This window comes from Pleurodeles waltl, chromosome 8 (genome assembly GCF_031143425.1).
Source record: "Pleurodeles waltl isolate 20211129_DDA chromosome 8, aPleWal1.hap1.20221129, whole genome shotgun sequence".
NCBI classification, from domain to species: domain Eukaryota; kingdom Metazoa; phylum Chordata; class Amphibia; order Caudata; family Salamandridae; genus Pleurodeles; species Pleurodeles waltl.
The window spans coordinates 246,644,879-246,664,775 of record NC_090447.1 but is presented as its reverse complement, the minus strand read 5'-3'; the positions used below and the strand labels follow the sequence as shown (position 1 = coordinate 246,664,775).

Below are 19,897 nucleotides of genomic sequence, written 5' to 3'. Positions count from 1 at the left end.
AAGTCCCCTGACCTCACAGAGAGATGTCAGGATCTTCCTGGGAATGGTAGGTTATTGTTGTCAATGGATTCCAAATTTTGTTTAGATTGCCAAACCATTGTAGTAGCTGACACATAAGGATGTTACAGATCCCATTACCTTAGATCAGGATCAGATGTAAGCGTTCACTGAGTTGAGAGACAGTTTGTGCAGGGCTCCAGCATTGGGAATGCCTGATTACAGGAAGCCATTCATATTGTTTTGTCATGAACGTGATGCTTGTTCTTTGTCTGTCTAGACACAGGTCCATGGAGGTGCTTATCGCCCAGTAGCCTATTTTTCAGCTACCTTGGACTCAGAAGTAGCAGCCTTACTAGGTTGTTTGTGTGCAGTTGCCGCAGTTGGTCAAAGCCTTTTACAGTGTGAGGGAATAGTAATGGGATACCCTCTGACGGTAATAGTACTTCACTCTGTTGAGATTTTACTGACAAGAACGAAAACACAGTATTTGACTGGTACCAAACTGACAAGGTATGAGACAAGCATTCTAGGTGCTCCAAATGTAACATTGAAAAGATTTACAGTGCTGAACCCGGCAACATTACTTCCAAGTGGTACTGTTGAAATTGAAAAGGAAGAAGACATTGAGCATGATTGTCTTGAGGTAACTGAGTTGTACATGAAACCCAGACCTGATATCAGGGATACACGATTGGAAGAAGATGACCAAATTGTCTTTGTTGATGGCTCATGTCTCAGAGATGGTACAGGAACATTGAGAGCAGAATATGGTGTGTGCACAATTACAGGTACATTAGAAGCTTCTTGGCTTCAAGGTGTATATTCTGTACAAGTAGCAGAATTGGTGCCTCTTACTAGAGCAAGTCACGTATCTGCAAGACTGGGAGTTACCATCTACACAGATTTTGGTCAGTTGTGGTTGCAAAGAGGTTTCTTAACCTCTACTGGTACACCAGTAAGTAATGGTGACAGAATAAAGGAGTTGCTGCATGCAATACAGTTGCCTGAAGAAATTGCCGTGGTGAAATGCAGTGCACGTCTTAAGTCACAAGTCTACATCTCACTAAGAAATGGATATGCGGATGAAGTCACAAGGTTTTGCACATTAAACTGTATATCATTCAAGGTCAAGTGGAAACTGATGTGCGAAGAAGATAATACATGTACAAGTTTTGCACTGAAAGTGATCGATACTTTGGAAGAGTTGAAAACACTGCAAAATTATGTTGACAAAGGGAGAAACGACTTTGGTCTAAACTAAAATGTGTTCGAAGACCTGATGAAATATGGGTTTCTGAGGAAGGTCAGATGGTCCTGCCAAATAGTTTATTGTCGCAAATGGCCAGGTATTATCATATGCAGGCACACATTGGGAGGGATGCAATGGTTCGGTTGTTTAAGATTGACTGGTTCATTCCTAAATTTAGGCAGGCAGAAGATCAGTATGTCATCGCTGCATAATCTGTCATCAGCTAAATGTGTTAAAAGGGACAGTGGTGAATTTGAGCCACATTGGAAGAGCAGGAGGTCCATTCAGCAGAATGCAATTGGATTTCATTGAGATGCCTGCATGGGGAGTTTTGAAGTATGTATTGGTGATTGTGTGCATTTGTAGTCACTGGATTTAAGCATACCCCACAAGAAGAAATGACAGTCTCACAGTAGCAAAGTTGTTGCTCAGGGAGTTGATACCACGTTTCAGGTTTCCGATCTCTTTAGAATTAGATAGGGGAACTCACTTCAACAACAAGGTGATTAAACTCTTATGTGCAGCACTAAACATTGAGCAGAAGTTGCATTGTAGCTATCACCCTGAAGCATCAGGACTAGTGGAACAGAAGAATGGTACCTTGAAATCAAGAATTGCTAAGATGTGTGCAGTCACGAATCTGAAATGGGCAGATGCATTGCCTTTGTTGTTGGTGTTGATGAGAAATACACCTGACAGAAAGACAGGGCTGTCACTCCACGAGATCCTCATGGGCAGAGCAATGAGATTACCATCAGTTCCAGCAAATGCACTTGTAAACATTACAGATGATATGGTGTTGGACTACTGCAAGGGTCTGGCTGATGTGGTTCTCTCTTTTTCTCAGCAGGTGCAGGCCACTACCCTGCCACCTATCCACGATCCAGGACATAATTTGTGAGCCGGTGACTGGGTCGTTGTTTGAAAACATGTTCGCAAGACATGTTTAGAGGCACGCTGGAGAGGGCCTTACCAGGTGGTATTAACAACTAAAACAGCTGTGATGTGTGCAGGACTTCCGAACTGGATTCACGCAAGTCATACAAAGAAGGTGGCATGCCCAATGGATCATGAAGAAGCGTTGTTGAGAGCACCAACAACAGTGAAGCAGGTTGTTGCTCCTGAGTCAGAAAAAGAACCAAGAGAGCCTGAAATTGACCAAGAGCTTGTGAAAGATGATTCTATGACCACTGTAAGAGACGAAAGTGAAGAATTACAGGAGAGTACGGAAGAATCAATCTCCACAGATACAGCAGGAGAGCCTAGCTCAGCAGGGGTTCTTCCAGAAGCAGATGGTGCTGAAAAGCAGACAGAGCAAGTGCCAGACCAAGAAGGAGAGGGAGTTGAGACAGAGCACAGTCAAGGTGATCTGCCTCCTCCAGAGCCTGTTGCAGGTCCATCAAGAGAGAACACCATAGAGAAAGAAAAGGAGAAAAGTCCAATCTTGAGAAGAATATTAACAGAAGGGTTGAGAAAAGGAGATAGTTGGCCTGAATCACAAGTAGAAAAAAGAAAGGAAGTGGTCATAAATGAAACAATAGAGGAAGAAATAAGTGGTGATCGAAGGTTGAAAAGAAATAGAATAGCAAGTCTGCGTTACGCAGTTCCTGAATGGGCGTATGCAACTACTAATGAATGGCAACACAAGTTTATGTCCTTTTGCTTTGATAGAGAGGTTCTGAGTCAGTACTTTGATGTAACCTGAAGATGAACAAGAAGCTGAATTGTTGAACCAATCTTAAATACCTTAAAGAGACTATTGAAAATAAGCCGGAAGGGACATTGATAACCTGATTGACATAAAACCCGGATGTGACAAGCTGCTAATCAATTTTGACAAAGGAAAAGGGTTCCTGGATGTCATTTTTACTGCACTTATATAAGAGTTTCTTCTACTTTCTGATTCTTTACAGATCATGGCTGAGTTGAACAACCAAGCTAGGAATGCGAGGCGCTGTAAACATATGAGCATTGGATTGGTGATTTTGTGTGGGATTTTGTTTACTGCATTGATTGTGCGTATGTCTGTTCTTGATACAAAGTAGACAATCGTACTTCTGCTCCTGAAACTACTACACTAATCGCTTTAGAGAGGTTTAAGTTAGATGAGGAGTATTTGCATGACTATACTAATGCTCAAGGAGAGCTTTCTTCTAATGTCTTCTATCGTTTGTTGACTGAATATGTTGAGACGATGGATGCAAGGGATTGTCTTGTGTGTGTTCGCAAATTCCCTCGTCAGTAAAGAAAGGGGTTATGTACCACAGCATTCCATTAACCTATGGAATAAGCTGTAGTCTGCTACTAACAAGGTTCTATAATCAAGAGTATATACACTATTTGTATTCTAACTATGATTTGGTGCTTTTGTTTGTTCCTAATATTAGGTATTTGAGTAGAGTAGCTGAGGATCGTGATATAGTATTAGTTAGAGGATTCTTTGAGCCTACACTAACATTTGGAACAGGTACGCGCATACAAATGACCGCACATGCTTGCTTACACTTTTAGAGAAGAGCTTGATAGAGCATACTGATGACAGGAGAAAAGCACTAAAGGAGAAATTAGAAAAACGCTTATAGAAAAGGACTTACAACAATGATTATGCGTACATTGCAATTAAGACGCAAGGGAAATTAGCTTTAGATGCATGACATGTAGGGAAGCTTTGTATATATAGGCCAAAATCACGCACTAACACTTTATTTGTGGGAACCAGTGAATGTAGGCATGTGTTTTTGTGAGTAAATGGACTTTTATGTTGAATGCTCATGACCCTGCGATTCCTGGTATCTATTATATTTGTGAACTTAATGTTTATTACCATCTTCCAAGAGGATGGTATGGGACATGTTATTTGGGGATAGTTTTCCCAAAGATTTATCAGATAGATGACTTAAAGAAGTTTCTGAAATTGACTGAATTACATCATAAGCAACAGAGGAGGGAATCCTCTTCTACTATTATGGGAGATATATTTGGTGCAGTGATTCCTTCACTCGGAGTCATCCTGAACTCAATCAAGATACGAAAGTTGTCTACTATTGTGGATAACATACTGACAAATTTTACTGGGGCAATACTCCTGATGGAAACAGAATTAGCGACGGATAGACCTATGACGCTTCAGAATCGCCTTGCTTTAGACATCCTTCTAGCGAAGGACGGCGGGGTCTGTAAAATGATTAACTCTAAGCATTGCAGCTCGTACATTCCTAACAATAGTAAAGAGACTTACTTACTAACCTGACTAACTCAAGTAAGGATTTGAAGGAATTGAAGGAACCAGGTGTTTGGGAAAAGGTTGGATAGGGATTTGCCATAGTAACATTTGGAATGGAGTATTATTAAAAATCATACAGAGAATATTAATTGTGATTGCTTGCATATTAGAATTATGGGGTGTATGTAAATTGTGTCAAAAGATTAAATTGAAAAGGTCTAAAAATACTCAGAGGAGGTGAGAACGAAACAGGGAAAGAACTTATAGGGAAGATTTGAGAAGGAGACAAAATACTGAAGACATTGAGCTATGGAGATGTTAATGGGAAAGGTAGTGTGATGACATATTTAGTCATCAAAGGGACTGCTGAAGCAAATATTTTAATTAGAGATATTAATAAGTCTTTATGCATTTTGAATAATAATAAAAGAATGTAGAAATAAATAATGTAGAGAATTAATGTGCATATTCGAAAATGTGTCCTTGGAGAGTGGTCACTAAGATTCACAAATGTACTAATAAAATGAATACCATGTGTGAAATATAGAAAATGTATTAAAATAATATAGTAGTATGTCATATTGAGATATATGTAACATATGTTTTGGATTATATTTTAGAGGTAACTTAGCTGAAGTTGTGACCTAGTTTTGCCAGGCCTCATGCAGAAACTGAATTATTAGTGCGATTTAGAGAAGCTAATGTGCTGAACTGGCCCTGAACTGCTTATTGTTTAATAAAATCTGCCCAGCAAAATTCCTATGCATGAACCGGCGGACAGGAGATGATGGAATCATAAATGTATGAAGGAGTGTGTAAACCAGATGAGGTGTACTTTTCCAGGACTCAAATAATGGAGACACTGACTGGAGAAGAAGATGCATCATTTTTGATACCTAACGGGCCGAATGATGAGGACATCGTATAGTGAACCAATCGACAAGTTGAGAACTGTGTAATACTAGAATTCATAGATTTGAAAAACTAAGATCATTGAATTGAGTCATAACTGGTGACTAATTGACCAATTAGAAATTGGGGGATAGTCTGAGCAACTTTGATATAATGACAAGACAAAGGGGAAAAACTTCAGAATAGACGTTAAAGGTTAGGCATGGATGTTCGAAGTGATTTGAGATTCTGTCATTGGGCTCAAGCTCTTGAGAGCCTGATGTGCTGCTGATTGATTGATGACCTGAAGATGAAGACTGACTTTGTTGCTGAACCATACCGTGGATAGGTAGCTATGACAATGTGACTGATTGACTTTTGTGCCTTTTCTTTCTAGGTACCAACTGCGCTGTCTAAATATTTTTTCTCTTCAGCTAGATGTTTTTCCAAATTTATGTTCTAAACTGTTTTTGCATGAAGTCCCACATGCTAATGCTAAACAGGGTTAGGTAGGGTTCCTATTCTGAGACGTTGACATAAATGGTGACAAATGATTGACAGACTGATTTGCTGAACTCTGCTACTCATGTTCACATATTCATCATTATTGGCTTATGTTGAGGCATTAGAATGCATGTTTTCTCAAGTTCTGATTAGATTATGTTATTGGTGGTCACTAATGAATTAATTTTGAGTGGATTTGAATAAAGTATGAATTAACCCCATGACTTATGTTTGTAACCAATAGGGAAATGAAATTGTTAAAATGTATATTGAGTTGTGCTTTTTCATGAATATTGACATTATTAACTACTGACTAATATTTTGTTTATTGGTTATTGGTTTGTGTATTGATTATTGATGAACATTGGTTACACAATAGCTAGGATACTCCATGCGAATCAAAAGGTTAATCGACCTATACGCATCCCCTTATAAGTTTACTTATTAAGGACCGGAGCGCTAACACTCCCTAAACTCCCAGAGGCTTGACATATGTTATCCTCCGAGTGAGTGGACTTCAAAATGGGATTTGAGAAACTGGGGTATGTTGGCTAGTCACCACTGGGCTTGTGTTTGTAGTTTCTGAGTTTTTTGAGACAAGAACACTGGTCTGGTAGTTGTAGTGACAGAAACAGGGTCTATTGTGAGCTGTTGTCAGCCCAGTCTCTGTACTTCACACACTAAACAGTTGCTATCCCCCCACATGAGTATTGTGCATTTTGGATTTGACAAACAGGTGTATTTGGGCAGGAGTACACTGGTCTGATGGTTGGAGTGACAGAAACATGTCCTGTTGTGGGCTGTAGTCCGTCCAGTCCCTGTACATCACATAGTATAGTATACAAATGGTATTCCCCCAGGTGAGTAAAGTGCATTTTGGACTTGACAAACAGGTGTATTTGGGTGAGTACACTGGTCTGGTAGTTGTAGTGACAGTAACATGGCCTATTGTAAGCTGCAGTAAGCCCAGTCGCTGTACTACATATTTTATGCAAAGGTATCCCCAGGTGAGTAAAGTGCATTTAGAATTTGACGAACAGGTGTATTTGGGAAGGAGTACCATGGTCTGGTGGTTGGAGTGATAGAAACATGGCCTATTGGGAACTGTAGTCAGCCTAGTCCCTGTACCTCACACACTAAGCAGTTGGTATCCCCCCCGGGTGGGTAAAGTACATATTGGATTTGACAAACAAGTATTTCTGGGCAGGAGTAAACTGATCTGGTGGTTGGAGTAAAAGAAACATGGCCTATTATGATCTGCAGTCAGGTCAGTCCCTGTACTTCACACACTAGACATTCAGTATCCCGCCAGGTGAGGAAAGTGCATTTTTGATTTGATAAACAGGGGTATTTTGGCAGGAGTACCCTGATCTGGTGGTTGGAATGACAGACACATGGCCTAATGTGAGCTGTAGTTAGTGCAGTCCCTGTATGTCATACAGTATACAAATTATATCCCTTAGGTGAGTAAAGTGCATTTTGGTCTTGGCAAACAGGTGTATTTAGGAAGGAGTACCCTGGTCTGGCGGTTGGAGTCACAGAAACATGGCCTTTTTGTGGGCTGTAGTCACGTCAGTGCTTCTACTGCACACCCTCTACCAATGGTATCCTCCCAGGAAAGTAGACTTCAATTTGGAGTTGACAAACTCGGGTATGTTGGCAAGTGACCACTGGGCTTGTGTTTGTAGTCAGAGAAACAGTGCCTCCTGGCCTTGGCAGTCAATTCAATCCCTCCACTTCCCAAGACTAGACAAATGTTATCCTTCCAGGTGAGTGTAGATCATTGGAGTGGTTACAGGCAAGTGTATTTGGGCCTGTGAAGCCTGTGCTGTTGTTTGGAGTCACAGACCCAAGGCCTGCTGGTAGGTGCAGACATGTCACTCTCTGTGCTACAAACACTGTACAAATGCCATCTCCCCAGGCGAGTCCACTTTAATTATTCTTTGTTAATAAAGATCTCAACTATCATGATACCACTGTGCTACTGTTTATAGTTACAAGAGCAGTGGCTCTTGGGAGTTTTAGTCATGCCAGTCCCTCCACTGCTAGGTGCAGACATATCACTTTCTGTGCTTCACACACTGTACAAATGTCATCCCCCCATGTGAGCCCATTTCAATTGGTCTTTGTTAATTCAGATCTCCAGCATCATGATACCACTGTGGTGGTGTTTGTAGTTACAGTAAAAGTGGCACCTGGGAGTTGTAGTAATGTTAGTGCCTGTACGACACACACTGTACAGTTGTCATCTCCCTAGATGACTACACTTCCATTGTGATTTGCCAAAAGGTAGTCTTTGAACATATGGACACTGAGCTGGTGAGTGGAGTGACAGTAAATAAGGCAAAAGATGACATGCTCATACATGACTTGGCTTTTTGGTGAAATTATTATTGTTGTGACTTATCAAACTCCACTCCCCCAGGTATTCCTGTCATGCCCTCAGGATGAAGGGTGGCCAAACCCTTCTCCTCCCAGGGTTGTAGCTGTAGTGGGCCAGTCTGCCCTTTTTGCTTAGTGGTTGGCAGTCCTGCATGTGTAACTTGCAATAGGGCAGTCTATGGGACCGCCAACATGGCGGTCTGGGGGTGGGACCGCCAAATTCATAATGAGGCCCTAATCTTTACCTGCAACCTTGTGTAATGTAACTAACGTTCATATAAAGTGCTCCAAACCATTTGATTTGGGTTCATGCTATAGAACAATTGCACAAAAATGCACAAAATGGTAAAAAAAAAGCCTTAACTTAAAGAAAGACAAAAGGATACCTATTTGCTAGCTGACTTGTATAAAATGAAATCAGAAACCTTGGATGAATTGCGGCTTCCCCACTTAAATTGCATGATATTAGGCAAAAATTCTATTTCACCAACACACTTCTTCTCCATTAACACATATGAAAGACTTTCAAATTTGTGAGTTTAGCATAGCAGTTATCCAAAAGCCTATTGTTCTTGATTTAATAGACTATAACGTTGTTCTAAAATACTGTGGGTCACGTTCTCTGTTGCATGACAATTGACTTGACCCTTGCTTTATGTTCAACAACTGTCACTTTTAAAAATAACTTTTTGTGCATTGCTATGTTGCAATTTATTAGTGTCGAGCTTCACATGTTAAGGAAATACATTTTGTGATTTTTGTAGCAGCTTTATCATATTTTAGATTATGTTTTGTTACATGATTAAATAGCAAAGATTTTCAGGGCTGGACTTGGGTCGGTTCTCCCTGTAAATCTGTAGGCTCACCTACCTCTATGAGGGACCTACACATAAGTCGGCCTCTACTTCCTGTCCTGTTTTTTTTCTCAGTGCTAATCATATTTTACAAGTTGTAAAACTTCTACTGACTCCTAAAATTGAATTGTGAAACAATACTATTTTGCAACTTGTAAGAGTGTCCCTTCCAAATTATGAATCGGGGCAATCATATCAATGGTTTGGTCTAAATTCTAGTCACAAAGCATTGAAAAGTTACCAACTCCCAAGTTCAGGCAGAGACCTTTCAAGGCATGTTTGATCTCTCGCTGTTCTGTGTATCTAATCGTGTCTCCATCTCTCGGTCTACCTTTTCCTCTGACTCAATATCTGTCTACTTAGTGTCACTGTATGGATTTGTGGGTACCCAGACATGACATATTTCAATTTCTTGTGGGTGATTGTGCTTCTGAAAGCTTAAGATATAATGTAGTACCTTTTGGCATCATTCAGGCTTAAATTTGTATTGACAGGGGTCCCAAACATATGTCTTGCCCAAGACCCCCAAAGTCCTTAAATTGACACAGAGTCATGGTGGTAACAAATTCGCCAAAGGGAAGAGGCTTGCTCCTTCCCCTTTGGGATTTGTGAAAAAGTCCCTGGTGGAGTGGGCAATGTTCAGATACACTTTTCAACAATATCTTTAAAGACGTCTTGTATTCTATAAGGAAAACAGTTTGCTTAAAAAAAAATACTTGATTTAAAAATATTCACAAACATGTTAGTCTCCTTACCTTTGCTTGACACCATTCCTGAATAGTGAACAATCGGATCGAGGTGCGATTTTTGGACTCTCAGGAGAATATCAATTGGGTAGCTTAGATTTGAACTTAATTCAATTTGGAATTTTGTGGACATATCTACCGGTAGGCAGGGCAGTTCGCAAAATTTCAAATCGGTTGCAAAAATACTGGTCACAAATTGCAACACGTTGTTGAGATGTTGCTACAAGTGCAATTATATGTCTGGCCCAGAGAATCAAACTTATCTAAATTACCTTTAGCAACACTTCCTAGAGTTTCATTTTTGTCTATCAGGAAAAAAGCTCCTTAAGTGACAACATTTAACGAGCTGCTTCGTACTGCTCCACTACATTCTTCCTATTTCAATACATGTACTGTGCAAGATGGTGAAAGCTGTGGCTTTGGCATCTTCATATGTATTTGTTAGTGCCCTATTTAAAAAATATTCACAGGTAAGAACTGATGCTTTGGCTTTTATGATCAGTACCAGTAACATGAAGCGTGTTAAAATCCTTCATCATGTACATTGAAAATGTTAGGTCTCTGCTACTATTTAGCTGTGTTTTAACACTTTCCATAGTTGTCACATTGTGTTCTGTCACAGACACATTCGTGGTCTATTTACTGCAAGTATTATTTTTTCGAGTCAGGAATGGAGCGTTTATCATCGTGGTACATAGGGAACGACTATAATACTTGAAAAGGCATTCACAACTTCATGTGATTGTGTAACATCAAGCCTTGAGCAATTACATGTCAAATATATTTTTTATATGTTTATCTGCCTTGACTTAAGTGGAACATATATGTAATAAATAGACAATAGTTTCAAGGAATATTTGAGCTACCTTTCTCATTTTACAATAACTTTGGAATTTTTTAAACCAGTGCTTCATCAGTGAAGCTTTAAGGCATGTGTAAAGTGGGCAATTGACCATGGTACCCTGCCCTCCTGGGCGCCCGTAGGAAACTGAACTTTAGCAGAAAATTAGTTCTAAAGTTCAAAGTTGTTGCAAACAGGATAACCCAAATGTTTCTTGCCCGCAAATTTCTTAACATGGCACTGGCGCTTCTAGTAGTCACTCATAGCTGACTGACTTTTTCCCCTATGCCCATTTTTGGTCACATTGCTTGTTGGAGAATAGGCTTAATGAGATCTGTTTGCTAGCTCTTCAACTCTCTAGGTCCCGTATCACGTAGTAAGATTATGAAGATTGTATTTTAGGGGTTACCACTATGGACACTGTTACTGTTGGTACAAATGGTTTCAACATGATTCCTCCTCAAGTATGAGTTAAAGGACTTCTTCTTGTGGAGCACAAATCTGAAGGTTTACTTAGTTAAAGGTCCAATCTCTGGCAGAAGCTTACAGTTGGTTTAAATTGGTGCCCCCAACAACAGTCTCATCAGCTTTAACAAGAACATGTTTCTTACGTATCTGAAAAAGTTGATGTCAGCCATAACAGGACTTATTTATTTCTGGCATGCACATGATCACAAGAAAATTCCTTACCACAGGAATGTACAGTTTTCTAACACATCTTCTATGTGTTTCTAGGGATCTTTTATCAGGATAGGAATCAATGGTCTGCCCAAGGCAGTAGTGCACTAAATTTGCATATGCATGGAACTCTTTGAAGTGGGATTTCTTTAAAAGGCTTAATATGCACCATTTGTGAAGCCTGAGAAATCTACTTTTTTAAAAAGGGTACCTTTAGAGCCAAAAGCAGCATGCAAAATAACCAGTTACACAGGATGAGTTTCTACAAGTCACTCCTGGGTGACATTTGTGTAGTACAGAGCACTTTTGTGGGCACAGGTGACCGTCTATATAGTTATAAAGTCCCCAGATTGAGATGCATGAACTGGCATTATTTGTGGAGGTACAAATGTCCTGAGTAGGCATAGGACTGCTATTGAAGGTACTTTTGATGTTTGCATTTGTTTCCCAAAGTGAACACACACTGTGCCATACATGCTTGAGTTGCACTTTTCCTACTTGGCTAGAAAAAAATACAAAAGGCATCTGGGGTAACATGTGTTTATATTAAGAATGAATTTGATTATTTGAGTTAGCACCATGACTCATTTACATGTTGTTATCCACCTTTAATAGTACAGTAAGCTAGAAATTATGAAAGATGTTGCTCTTTGTGGGAACTCTCATTGGTTATGATTCATTTAAACATCTTCATCAATTATTTATTGAATCACTAAATGTGTATTTCCAGGTAAGATATCTATGAGCAGATTTAGATTTCTAGGTAACTGCACAGCACAGTCACATTTCACCACCGAAGTAGACCCAGCAGCCCAGAAAATACTCTTGAGTTGCTTGTGGTAACAGTAAGAGGAGATGTGACCTACCAGTTTAGGCTAGTCTTTCTCAATATAGATGGACCTAGATGCTTGTTCTTCTCGTGTAATTGCAGAACAGGCTAAATGGACAATGCAATAGAGTGCTATCTGGAAGAGGTGTCACTTATTTTAATCAAATCAAAGCATCTCCAGCCATCACTTGTGTTATAATATTATTGTTGAAATAACTCAACCATAAGTATTATAGTATGTTGTCCTAATTATATATACTACTGTTATTATTCTCCTAAACCATTGTCCCATTACCAGTTCCATATAATTCAAATTGTAGTAGTCTCAGTAGTAAAATGGTGCACTCCATTCCTTCCTTCGGAATGTTGACTAATGGTACATCCCGGAGTGCACCTTAGAATGTTGATGAAGAAAAGTACTGTATGGTCAGATGCAGTGAGAAGTGAAGGTGCTATGCAAGGAGTCTGCTAATAAACTGACTATCAATCAGCTGGTCTCTACTGATTTCAAGATTATAACAGAAGAACTTTTGGCGACGAGGATGGGATACTGCGCAGGGGCGGTACGGACTCCTTGTCCCTGATTTGTGCGGCACCACAGTGAATATTACCATTCCTGTTTTGGAACCAAGAAGGTACAGTCAAGTAGCGCCTGTGTGTCTTAAGCGGGCAGAGAGCATCTGAGGACGCGATCGTCTCAAGTGTCAATCGCTGGTGATGGCTGTCTAGCAATTCAGTATGCTATACTGGGAAGACGCTGTACGAAGAGTTATGTGGCTTGATTGTGAGTGTTATATGGTTAATGCCACGAAGAATTAACATTTAACCTGACTGAATGCCATAGAGGTGTAAAGCTGAAGAGAACTTTACCTAGAACTGGTGCCAGAGCTGGGTGAAGATATTGGCATCAGAGTGTTGATGTGTAAGCGCTCAGTATAACCTCAGTTAACACAGTGCATGTTAATCGCACTGGCCGGGTGAGAATACACGGCCTCACGCTGGCTGATTAAAACTACACGTCCTTAATTGTGGTATCGGCGCATTGAAGCGGCGTCTCAGATTGACACCAAGTTGAGGTGGGGGAAGTTTCCGAGTAGCGCGGGCGTCTCAGAACGGCTCTGAGGCACGGAGCGCGAGCGTTCGGAATAAGCCCAAGGTGTCGCAGCACGGCGTGGAAACGTGGCGTGTGGCCGTTCCGGTACGGTGCTAACTAGTGAGGAGCACAGCGCCAATATATGAAGCACTGAGGGGAGTTCAGCACTACAAGCCCTCGCTATAAGCGCGAACGAAGGAAGAGGAAGGAAAGAGGCATCGGGAGCTTACCGGCAAAGCCCTGGAAGTCCCCGACCTTGGGGAATCGGACTGGTGAAGTGAGGTAATCCTCCAGGCTGAAGCGAGCTTCCCTGCTGATGAACGCTCTACAAAATAAAAGCCTTTTTGAGTTTAGGCTACTTCAAAATAAGAGTGTAGGGTGTGGAATTCATATTATACACGAGTGCAGACTTTATTAAGACTGTGAATACATTGCAAGTGTATATTATAGAGTGTATTGTGTAATATTAATGCTAACTTATTCCGTATAGTGTACAACAGTTGCCAAGAGAGTGTACTGAGGAAAAAGGGACTGGGGAAGAAGCAGAAATCACTCAATACAACACTATTTAATAACATTATTACCTATTTTACTATAAATAAGAGTGAATGACATGGCTGCTGCGGGGATGTCTCAACCCCCCCACATTCTTAAACGAAATTGGTGAACCATTATTACCTTGGAAGGAATGGTCTAACTTGTTTGAGTCTTACTTAATTGCTATAGGGGGAGAAAAGTTTACAGCATTAAGGAAGCAACACATACTATTACACAACATAGGAATACAGGGTAGAAAAGTATATGAGAGTCTAACAGTCAATGAAGAAGAAGGAGAGGAGGATGGAGAAAATGTGGATGTTTTCCAACTAACGTTGTACAAGTTGGAGAGTCATTTTGGGCACAAAGTTAATGTTGTACTAGAACGACATAGATTTTTCAGTAGAGTACAGGCCAAAGATGAAAAGGTAGGAACCTACATAGCTTCTTTGCGAGGGCTGGCCCAAACATGTGTTTTTGGGGACCTAGAAGACTCGTTAATCCGTGATCAATTAGTTAGGTGTACAAATAGCCCAAGGGTGCAAGAGAAACTCCTGACTCACAACCCTACTCTGAAAGAAGCTGTGGATATGGCAAGGAGTATTGAGCATACAGTAGAATGTATGAGAGAGATTAAAAGCACACCTGAGGTAGATAGCGTGAAAGAAATAAAAGGTAGCAATACAAAGGATGATAGGGTGGACAGTCAGGATGAAGAGTCAGTAGTGTTGGCCACCACGGTAAGGAGGAATCTTAATGAGGACATAACTAAAGGGAGATGTTTCAGATGTGGGAACCCCAAACATCTAGCCAATAGTCCTTTGTGCCCAGCGCGTGGTTGTATGTGTAGGAAGTGTGGTGCAAAAGGGCACTATGCGAGGGTGTGCAAAAATGATAAGAACTCCAAGAAGAAAATAAATAGGGTAGAAGAATTCACTGATTTAGGAACTAAGTTTATTCTGCAAGTCAAGGGTAAGCAGGGGATGGAAGACCCCAGCAACACTTATCCTGTGTGTGACATCAAACTTGATGATGTTGCGGTGAAAGTCTATGCCGATTCTTGTTCACCTTATACATTCTTGAATTATCAAACTTTTGTTGACAAGTTCCAAATGCGTGGTTACAAATTGCACTCAGCCGACATTAAACCGGGTGGGTACAACAACGACCCAATACCTCTTAAGGGGATGCTAGAACTAGACATTAGGTTCAAGGGCAGACACACGAAAGGAGAGGTGTACATTACTGAGAAGGGATCCAATTTACTGGGATGGAGGCACCAGAGGGAGCTTGGAATCAAACTGGATCCCAATGGTGTTGAACAAGTGTTACTAGTAAGTTTGCAGAAATTTTGTGAAAGAGTTTGTGAGGAATGTCCAAGGCTGTTTGAAGATAGATTAGGGTTGTTGAAAAACTTCCAACACAAAATTAAACTCAAGGAGGGCGCTACACCTGTAGTACAGAAAGTGAGATCTGTCCCGTATCTAATGAGGGAACCTCTGAAGGAAGAATTAGACAAATTGGTCAAATTGGGAGTTATAGAACCGATTTAAAGTTCCTTATGGTTGGCGCCAATTGTGGTCACAAGGAAACCCAATGGTAGAGGCATTCGTCTGTGTGTGGACTTGAGGGATTTGAATGCGAATATATGGGTAGATAGATTTCCCTTACCCAAAATAAATGAAATGGTAAGCATGTTGGGGTCTGCGAAACATTTCAGCGTAATCGACCTATCTTCCGCATACCACCAGGTGGAGTTACACCCTACATCACGCTCGCTCACGTCCTTTATAACTCCATTTGGGGCATTTAGATATCGCAGGATGCCATTTGGCCTCGCATCAGCTGCTGCGGTATTCCAAAGAATCATGCAGAAGATCTTGCAGGAAATCAAGCAAGTTATGTGCTTCCAGGATGACATACTAGTCTATGGAAGTACGGAAGGTGAACACAATGCAACCTTAAGAGAAGTATTCCAAGCCTTAGATAAGGCTGGCATGACCATCAGGAAGGAAAAGTGTCAACTGGGGGTCGAATCTGTGGAATACTTAGGACACAAAATCAGTAAAGAGGGGGTTGAACCCAAATGTGATCTAGTAGTGGCTGTGAAGGAAGCTCCAGCTCCTACCAATAAAGATGAGTTGAGATCATTTTTTGGTTTAGCTGAGTTTATGTCAAAGTTTGTTCACAACTTTGCAGCAGTCACTGCTCCTATGAGAGCATTATTAAAGAAAGACATACCCTTTGTGTGGAATGAAGAGAGTCAGAGTGCGTTTGAAGAGGTCAAAGAAGCTATTGTCCATTGCCCTATGTTAGGAAACTTTGACACCACCAGGAAGACATGGCTCACCACAGATGCGAGTGGAAAAGGTTTAGGCGCCACCTTGTCCCAATGTATAAATGGGCAGGAGAGGATCGTAGCGTTTGCATCCAAATCATTAAAAGAAGCAGAACTTAATTATTCCACGATAGAGAGGGAGGCGTTAGCCTGTTTTTGGGCCATCAATCATTTCAAATTCTTCTTATGGGGATTGCCGTTTGTGGTTAGAACAGACCACAAACCCCTTATTACATTATTTACTGTTAAAGGTAAAGACCAAGCCACCCCTCGTATTGCGAAGTGGATTATGGGGTTGGAAGGCTTCAATTTCGACATGCAATATGTCCCTGGCAAAAGAAATATAGTAGCTGACTGTCTCTCGAGACTACCCAGGAAGGAAGGGAAGGAGGAAACCAACGAGGGCCTTGATCCAGTGCTTCATGTAGAGCTGTCAGGTATTACCAAAGAAGAATGGGTCGCGGCTACAACATTGGATAGGATCATGCAAACTTTGAAAGATATGATTTTGAAGGGTTGGCCTGATAGTTGTCGACAACTTGATGAGGAAATAAAGGGGTATTGGGAGGTACGTTCTGAACTTCACGTAACCAAAGACCTAGTAATGAGAGGGGGGAGAATTGTTCCCCCCAAAGCACTCTGGGAAAAACTAATAGGATTAGCACACGAGGGACATCTAGGAAGAACTTTGACTAAAAACAGACTGCGAGCTTCCTACTGGTTCCCTACAATGGACAGGTTAGTTGAGGATACTGTACGTGATTGTACCCATTGCTCATTGAGTGACAAAACCAGGAGTTTGCGCAAAGCTCCTTTATCTCCAGTTGAGGTTCCCAGCAAACCTTGGGACAAACTTGGGTTAGACATAATAGGACCTCTCACGTGCCAAGGATCAAGAGCCAGGTTCATCCTTGTATTAGTGGATTATCACACACATTGGGTAATGACCAAGGCTGTACATAACGTAACCACACATGATGTAATACAATTCCTTAAAGAAACCTTTACCCGTGAAGGTATTCCAAGCTCCATTGTGACAGACAATGGGGTACAGTTCACTTCAAGCCCCATGGTTGAGTTCTTGACAGTCAGTGGGATCAAACATTACCGGACAGCTTTATACAACCCAAAAGCAAACGGTCTGGTAGAGAGGGTCAACAGGATGATCAAGGAATGTTTGCAGTTAGCCAGTGTATCTCGAGTATCAGGAGAAAGCGCAATTGAAAGTATGCTATGGTCATATCACACCACGCCCAATTTGGTCACGGGAGTATCCCCTTTTATATCCCTTAAAGGTAGACAACCAGGCACCAAGTTAAATCCGAATTGGTTGGGAGGAGGGGAGCCTGTTAGTGTTCATCGTAAAGAGGTATTGACAAAGGTAAGAGAAAATCAGAGGAAATACCAGAATTGGTATAACATCAAAATGGGCACTTCGAGCAAACAATGGAGGGTGGGCCAATGGATCAGAATAAAGCTACCAGGATCTACTCGGAAGGAGGGAAGCCGGTTCTCCCAGCCGTTAAGAATTACTAAGGTACATAAGAATGTGGTAACCTTGGAAGATGGTTGTGTATGGAGTATGGACCGTATAACTGCCACCCAGGTCGACCCCAGTAGGTCAGAACAATGGTCTGGAGAGGAGCGACAAGGATCCTAATAGGTAGCAAGTTCATAGTGCAGGTGGAGGACTTCCTGGATATATGATAAAGAAAACGTCCTACTGTAACATGTGTTTATGTCATGTCCTTCTCCATTATGTATTGGTGGGGAAGGGGAAGTGTTATAATATTATTGTTGAAATAACTCAACCATAAGTATTATAGTATGTTGTCCTAATTATATATACTACTGTTATTATTCTCCTAAACCATTGTCCCATTACCAGTTCCATATAATTCAAATTGTAGTAGTCTCAGTAGTAAAATGGTGCACTCCATTCCTTCCTTCGGAATGTTGACTAATGGTACATCCCGGAGTGCACCTTAGAATGTTGATGAAGAAAAGTACTGTATGGTCAGATGCAGTGAGAAGTGAAGGTGCTATGCAAGGAGTCTGCTAATAAACTGACTATCAATCAGCTGGTCTCTACTGATTTCAAGATTATAACAACTTGCTCACTTCTTAAACAAGTCTGCTTAGATTAGAGAGGATAATTACAAACATAATTACCTAGCTCCTTGCACCATGGGGTGTTAAACTGTCCCTCATCACTGAGGTTCTACAAGCTCAAAGTTCTGAAAACTTGATTAAGGAAACTATACAAACCTCAGTCATCAGGGAAGATTTAAAAAGAGAGCATTGGTAGGTAAAGCCTGCATGGGTACACACAGAGGTAATAGGATCTCATACAGTCATATGAGCTAAACACCAGAAAAAGAGACACGTTAGTTGCCTGCTGACTAAAGGTTCGGATCTCCTCAATTGTAACTCAATCTTTTAACCTTCCACAGTAGATGTTATGAGTGATCTTTATTTATTATTACCAAACAATGAAGTTTGCCAAATGATACCTTCCATAGTCTGCTAAATTCAACTAATAATCTGCATCTACCACATATTTCACTGTTTCAGGCAGTGCATCTACAAATCACCCACTTATGACTATTTTCCTAGTTGGAACTAAATAGTTAAATTGAACTTGGAGAATAGAGAGAGAATAGTATGTCAATGACAACACATTTGTTTACCATCCCTGATATCAGCATTTCCTCTGTGATATAAATGGCATGAAGTGTAAAAGGAGGGACATAGCTGTCCTCTCTAGACAGTTCAGACAATCAAGAGGGTCAATGTAGTCTAGCAAAGAAGATCTGCTGTATGTCAGCAGTTCTCTCACCCTGTCAAACAAGTGGTTTGCTTGCTCTATTTAGACGTTTGGTAGCACTAGCTTTGAATGGCAGAGGCCCCACTGGCTCCACTGAAGTAAATTGTTAGCCTGAAAACCTATCCACCACAGAGTCATCACTCATTTCCTCTTACTAGGATCACCATCTGAGACATGGTGATCTCAGGTATGGAAACAACACAATGACCTTCTGTGCAGGAAAGAAGCTTCTTCTTTTTCATGGGCATTGCTATTTTTTAAAGGAAACAAACTCCAACTATGACAGTTTGATTCATGAAAAACAAAACTATTTTGCTGAAAGGGCACAACAAACACAGTATCCACTCAGAAACCTATACTTTTTTCTGTGGCACTGCCACATAGATGAAAGCACTGAGAACCTTCCCTGCCTTGTGGGTACCTCTAAGTTTGGCTGGTGGTCTTCTGCTGCCCACCGCCAGTGCCTAAATTAACATTTAAGATCCAGTACCCAAATTTTATATTACTATCCAACTTCACAAAAATAATGAAATATAATGGTAGTGTGTGAAATTAAAGCAGCCAAATGAAAGAATTTGGGGCTCATTATGAGTGTGGCAGTCTGTAGACTGCCACACTCGCAGACTGCCACATTACAACCCTGGTGGTTGGACCACCATGGAAACACCAGCTACGCCAGGATATTAGATCCTGGTGTTCTGGCAGTGGCAGACGTCCTCATCCACCAGGGCAGTCCTCGGGATTATGATTTCGTCCTCTGCCAGGGGTTTCATTGCGGTAGCACTGCCATGAAAAGGCTGGCAGAGAACAGGTGCAGGAGGCCCCCTGGCCAAGACTGTTGTAATGCTCATTGTCTGATTTGTAGACAGTAAACCTTGCAAGGGTGATGATGCACCCTGCAGGCG

General features: G+C 41.0%; 1 protein-coding gene across 1 annotated transcript in view; it reads right to left on the bottom strand.

Moving 5' to 3' along the window:
- Positions 1 to 19,897, bottom strand: part of TMPRSS15 (transmembrane serine protease 15) — a 1,384,111-nt gene that overhangs the window by 754,639 nt on the left and 609,575 nt on the right. The window lies entirely within an intron of this gene.